The sequence below is a fragment of the Carassius auratus genome, unplaced genomic scaffold (genome assembly GCF_003368295.1).
Source record: "Carassius auratus strain Wakin unplaced genomic scaffold, ASM336829v1 scaf_tig00007853, whole genome shotgun sequence".
NCBI lineage: Eukaryota > Metazoa > Chordata > Actinopteri > Cypriniformes > Cyprinidae > Carassius > Carassius auratus.
The window spans coordinates 497,232-502,575 of record NW_020523881.1 but is presented as its reverse complement, the minus strand read 5'-3'; the positions used below and the strand labels follow the sequence as shown (position 1 = coordinate 502,575).

The 5,344-nt window shown below is 36.2% G+C and overlaps 1 long non-coding RNA gene across 1 annotated transcript; it reads right to left on the bottom strand.

Annotated features, from left to right (window-relative positions):
* Nucleotides 1-779: 779 nt before the first annotated feature.
* Nucleotides 780-1,414, bottom strand: LOC113071676 (uncharacterized). Its single transcript, XR_003280204.1, has 3 exons — nt 1,285-1,414; nt 1,101-1,180; nt 780-925 (listed from the first exon to the last, which is right to left on the bottom strand). It is a non-coding gene; the product is annotated as an uncharacterized LOC113071676 (long non-coding RNA).
* Nucleotides 1,415-5,344: the final 3,930 nt, after the last annotated feature.

The window sequence follows — 5,344 nt, the reverse complement described above, 5'->3', positions numbered from 1 at the left end:
TTGGGTCTCTTAGCGTGTACTGTATGGGTTCAGTCATCTCAAACTTTTCTTTACAAAATTCTTTTAACATATGTGGAGACCTAACAAGTCTTGAGGCCTCTGAAAAAAAGTCTGGGGACTGTAGCACTTCTTGAAGTTCTGGACATGCTGCAAGATCAAAGCCATTTTTTTTCTAGATGATATGCAAGAAATTCATCATAGTTCTCTTTGAAAAAACTAAACAGGAAATTAACATCATCCAAAATTTCTTGCTGTACTGACTGAGGCAAGTGATTTTTTTTCTCTGCATTTCAATGTGAAGGCAAAAAGGTTCTCTCTAAATTGCTGCAACAGCTCATTCATGTTTGGGGGCGCTGAAAAAGCAACATCAGTAGTACATTCTTTCTCAACCTCCTCAAGCAGAGGCAGAGGGTCAGTAGTCGTAGTAGTAGTCTGTTGTAGCACCGTATTTTTATGCTTTCGGTAAACATGACATCTTAAGGACGCATACTTCGTAAATGATCTCTGACAGTCATTAAGACCACAAGTTATTGAAAAATTTGCCTCATGTGCATGAATGAGACCAATGTGCTGGATTAATTTGATGATTGTAAATGCTCTTCGAGAACATTTAGGGCAATTGAAGAGGCGGGGCATTTTTGCTGATGTTACTATAAGAGATTAATTATTCTGGTAACTGGGGTAGGTAGAGGCTTGTCACCATCCACAGTAAGTTTCAAAACATACCGCTGAAGAAACACCAGGGTGTTCTTCAGGTGGGATGGATATGTCAAAATGCTGCAAGAGCCCCTTCATCCACACCGTTTGCCTGGCAGATTTCGATCCCATCAACTTTGATGACTGCAGTGACTCTTCTTGTAAACACAGTTTTCCAGTCAGTGGTCTCCTGTACTTGAACAGTAGGATATGGTGAGGATGGTTCACTCTAAATGACAAAGCACAAAACAGATTCTGTATCAGTAAAATTTTCTCAGCAGTTGACTTAACTTATGGAGAGAAAATTGACATGCATAAAGACTAAGATAATTAATATTCACTCATTTGCATTTTGCCAAAATACAGTTTAAGGATTGCACAGAAATGTAAAACTATATACGCACCTCTCCAAGCACAATGAAATGTTCAAGTTTCTCTCTGAACAAGGCTGGCAACATGAGAAGTGCTGCTTTAAAATCAATTCCTGGAACATAAAATGTGATACACAAACAAATATGTAAAAATCTATCAAAGGCAAGAATTTAATAGGCTTAATAAAGTGCTAAATAAAGTTTAGGAGTCAATTACCAAGATGGTCTTCACAGAGAGATTCTTCTCTAGCTTCTTTGTGCAGCTTTGCTAGAGGGGATTTCCCTTGAGCGAGCCGTAGCACGCTGGATGTAATGTGTCCAAAATGTTCTAGAAAATGGCGGCTCAGTTGAACACATTTATACAGGAAACCAATTTCTTGATAAAGCTGCAGTTAATTGAAAGACAAGCATAAGTAAATCAGAGAATTTTATACAGTTTTAGTGTGTTAATGAGATTTTGTAATTTCATAATTATAATTTGTACACTAACCCCTAATGGACTCTTCAAGAATGGATATTTGTTGACGACATCTTCAACAGTCATACCACTAGTAATCTCCTGCCGCCTCCAGGCAAAGGTCCTCCTCATTCGATCTTCAACAATGTGAGTCTCTGGCTGTGTCCTTCTATATTGGTCCTGCAGGACTTTCACATGTCCCTCTATTGATGTAGCATCCTCTCCAACAGCATTAATCTCCTTGTGCATAGACAAAAACAAAACAGATAGAATTTTATTTCTAGAGATGCACCGAAATTTCTGTGCTGAAAATTATTGGCCAAAAATGGCATTTTCATTTTTTGGCCAAAAGAGAAAAATGGCCAAAAATATGAGCTGAACATGTACACCGGTTTCACTCTCTGTCTAGCTGCTGTCACCGAACGGTGTGATGCTCCGCTCAATATTTTGCTCCATAAAAATGCGTTCCACTTGTGTATCAGTCCAACGAAATAACACGCTGACAGGAAATTTCTGTGCATCTAGAATTTTTCTGTTTTGGCCAAGAACTTTTATTTTGGTGCATTCCTAGTTATTTCTAATTTTAGGCAGGAGAATAATGGAAATTTTTTGCATCTTGTCACTTAAAGGGTTAGTTCACCCAAAAATGAAAATTGTCATTTAATGACTCGTCCTCATGTCGTTCCAAACCCGTGAGACCTCCTTTTATCTTCGGAACACAGTTTAAGATATTTTAGATTTAGTCCGAGAGCTCTCAGTCCCTCCATTGAAACTGTGTGTACAGTATACTGTCCATGTCCAGAAAGGTAAGAAAAACATCATCAAAGTAGTCCATGTGACATCAGAGGGTCCGTTAGAATTTGTTGAAGCATCGAAAATACATTTTGGTCCAAAAATAACAAAAATTACGACTTTATTCAGCATTGTCTTCTCTTCCGGGTCCATTGTGAGCGCGTTCACGACGATGTTGACGTGTTCAACAAATTCTAACGGACCCTCTGATGTCATGTATTTTATTTCAGTTGATTTCATCTAAGTCTGTGTCTGAAGTCAGTTGTAGTAGTTCTTGTGTTTCTCTTTTCTTCAGTGATTCTGTTTGTTAACAGCAGCTGTTCATCACTAATTCTCAATCAGCACTTAGTTAATCACTTAATTACTTGAATGCAAACTTTTAAAACTTACATGGTTTAAATCAAGGCAATCTATTTACTCAAACGGTTTGAGTTAAGTTAACTTGTCGGGTTTTACAGTGTATCAGTGTCAGCTACAAGAGGGACTTACAAAATGATAAGTCCAAAGTGTTAAGAAAGCTGCAGTTACTTCTGCTTTTTTGCATGCAGATGAGTGTGAGAAAGAGAAGTGTGAAAAACAGAGCAGAAACTGACCAGTACATCGGAAAGTTTGCTTTTAATACTGAGCAATGTTATTCAGTTTGGAGATTATAGAACAGATAGATTTAGTTTCTACTTTGTTAATTTTCAGATTCAGTCATTTTAACTCAGTGGTTCTTATCCTGGTCCTGGGAACTCTGCTCTGCACATTTTAGATGTCTCAAACAAGGCCTTAAAACTTTGAAAAAAATATCTTTACTTTTTTGAAGCGTAGATCTTAACTTTTTAAAATGTACATGTGATAAAAAAAAATTTTTTTTTCAAAATTACATATAAAACCACAGTTTGATCCTGTTTTTGACTCAGATTTGATCTGATTTTCGCCACTAGAAGCTCCCGTGGAAAAAAAAAAAACATTCAATATATTGTTCATTGATTTTTGTGTTATTAACAGACTTTATTATCTAGCAGCACAGTTTCATCACCAAACTTTGATTAAATGTCTTCATCGTCTTTCATGTTGATGGGGATTGAATTCATCTTTGTTTCCAGAAACAGATTTATTAAATATGACCCGGACCACAAAACCAGTCAAAAGTAGCACAGGTATATTTGTACCAATAGCAAAAATAATTATTGTGGTAAAAAGAAATTGATTGGTAATATACATTTCTAAGAACTTCATTTGGACAACTTTAAAGGTGATTTTCTAAGTATTTAGTTTTTTTGCACCCTCAGATTCCAGATTTTCAAATAGTTCTATCTCAGACAAATAGTGTCCTATCACAACAAACCATACATCAATGGGAAGCTTATTTATTCTTAACGTATTTATTGATGTATAAATCTCAATCAAAATGGACCCTTATGACTGGTTTTGTGGTGCAGGGTCACTGCTGGTAGATGTTGTAACTGCACTCTGGGAAAAGGAGCAACCTCCTCATCTGAAGTCCATTCAAAGTATTTATGTATTCTGGTAAAATGAAAGTATTTGCACGAATCGAATTTTTTTTTTATTTTGTAATATTTGTTGTTTCCTTATTTGGAGGCTTTTTGCTGATGTTTTACAGCAGCATATGACTCTCCTGATGCAGATGCTGCTGCTTTAGCTCCCTCTTGTGACCGAATATGAAATACATTTTGTTCAGTAGGTCAGTTATGGGTTATGTATGATGCATTTGTAATATCAGAGTTTTTGCTGCTTTTGTATTTTTATAACTTTACATTTTAAATGTAATACTGTGTATGTGTGCCAATTGCATAAATTGTGATGGTGGTGTTTATTTTGTGGTACTCCACTACAAAAATTATAAACTAAAAAGTTTTCCTTGGCATTTTTTTTTTTTTTTTTTTTTTTAGTTTCAAGTATAGAGTATCTTTAAAAATGAATAAAAATGCATGCCAGGCCAGTAGTTGGCGATGTCACTTTGTAAAGACACAGACACACAGACACATTCCTAAAGTGACATGAGGCCAAGTATGGTGACCCATACTCAGAATTAGTGCTCTGCATTTAACCCATCCGAAGTGCACACACACAATTAGAGCCTTTTAAGGCAAATCATTTCACTCGGCAGCCATCTGAAACATCTTTCAGTCAGGGAAGTGCATCTCTTTGAATGGGCAATCATTAAATTCTCCAAAGCTGTTCACCAAGCTTCGGATTAAATATCATATTTAAGATTAGCAATGAAATCTGGCAACATTTGCTTATTATACATTTTTTTTATTATGCTCAAATAGTGTTAAAAAGAGTAGCTTATTTTACATGCTAGACCAGGCTAGGTGTTCCTCAGGGATCAGTTCTTGGGCCCCTCTTCTTCTCTATATACATTACATCACTGGGACCCATCATTCAGGCACATGGTTTCCTCAATGCCTTCACTTTTTCTATTCTCTTATTATCCTTTCTCCCTTCCTGTCCTATATTTTACTATTTTGAATGATGACTATGGCAAATAGTTTGTTGTTTTCTTCAACTGTAAGTTGCTTTTGGATAAAAGCAAATCTGTCGAATGAATTCATGTAAATGCAAATTTTCAAACATCAATGTTAAAAAGGCCTAAAACATCCGATAGTATCCAGCTGCAGACCCGCAGCACCAGCTGTTTCAGAACCGCAGCCACAGAACCGGAAGTGAGAGGCGGAGCTTAACGGAGTATATAATAAGTATACTTATTATAGTTATAGTTATAATAAAAATGTGTTCACACATGGATAACAACATACAACTTATTTTGTACTTAATGCACTCAAATTGTAAGAAAGTAGTGCTGAAGTCTAACTAAAAATATACTGAAGTAAAATTGTTTGTGTGCTGCTGCGCATCCCTGTGTGTGTAATAAGACAAGTGCACGCATGTTGTGCACTTCCCTATTAGAGCATATTAATAACACGCTCTTTAAATAACAAAGAAAAAACATTGTGCCACACTTCAGACCAGGTTTTTGTTGGTCAATGGCGCAGTCTAGTTTCAGTTCCTTAATATA